The sequence below is a fragment of the Arachis ipaensis genome, chromosome B6 (genome assembly GCF_059453495.1).
Source record: "Arachis ipaensis isolate K30076 ecotype BB chromosome B6, ASM5945349v1, whole genome shotgun sequence".
Classification (NCBI taxonomy): domain Eukaryota; kingdom Viridiplantae; phylum Streptophyta; class Magnoliopsida; order Fabales; family Fabaceae; genus Arachis; species Arachis ipaensis.
In genome coordinates this window covers 83,467,271-83,468,172 of record NC_142441.1, presented here as the reverse complement: position 1 = coordinate 83,468,172, position 902 = coordinate 83,467,271, and the positions used below count along the sequence as shown (strand labels likewise).

The 902-nt window shown below is 42.9% G+C and overlaps 1 non-coding gene across 1 annotated transcript; it reads right to left on the bottom strand.

Moving 5' to 3' along the window:
• Window positions 1–591: 591 nt before the first annotated feature.
• On the bottom strand, window positions 592–698 carry LOC148561562 (small nucleolar RNA R71). Its single transcript, XR_015887911.1, has one exon. It is a non-coding gene; the product is annotated as a small nucleolar RNA R71 (small nucleolar RNA).
• Window positions 699–902: the final 204 nt, after the last annotated feature.

Sequence of the window (902 nt, the reverse complement as noted above, 5' to 3'; positions counted from 1 at the left end):
AGAAGAAGCGGGGCTTCAACTTCCTTTGATTCTGAACCTAAGAGAACCTTCCTTAGACTAAGGAGGGAGGCAAGAGAAAAATGTGTAGTTAGTGCTGAAGAAGAGGAGGAACACTTTGAGGAATACTTTGAACCAAACATAGAAGAAAACATGGAAAACCATCGTGAGGAAGAGGCTCACAACCATGGCGGTAGAGGTCGAGAAAATCATGCTGGAGAGGATAGAAGAGTTTTAGGCTCTTACATCAATCCAAACCCAGGAAACTGTGGAAGTAGCATTCAAAAGCCAACCATCCATGCCAACAATTTTGAACTAAAACCACAGCTCATCACCCTTGTTCAGAACAACTGTTCGTTCGGAGGAAGTGTCTAAGAGGACCCCAATCAACATCTAACCACCTTCCTGAGAATATGTGACACAGTAAAGTCTAATGGTGTTCATCCTGACGCTTATAGACTACTCTTATTTCCATTCTCACTCAAGGATAAGGCAGCCAAGTGGCTGGAGTCTTTCCCAAGGGAGAGCTTGACAACTTGGAAAGATGTGGTAAACAAATTCTTAGCAAGATTTTACCCTCCTCAATGAATCAATAGACTGAGAGCTGAGGTCCAAACTTTCAGGCAACAAGATGGTGAGACTCTATATGAAGCATGGGAGAGGTTTAAAGACCTAACAAGGAGGTGCCCACCAGATATGTTCAATGAATGGGTGCAGCTGCATATTTTCTATGAAGGGCTCTCTTATGAGTCAAAGAAGGTCGTAGACCATTCATCCAGAGGATCTTTGAACAAGAAGAAGACCATTGAGGAGGCCATAGTTGTCATTGAAACTGTAGCAGAGAAAAACTACTTCTATGCTTCCGAAAGAGGGAACACAAGAGGAGTAATGGAGCTAAACAATGT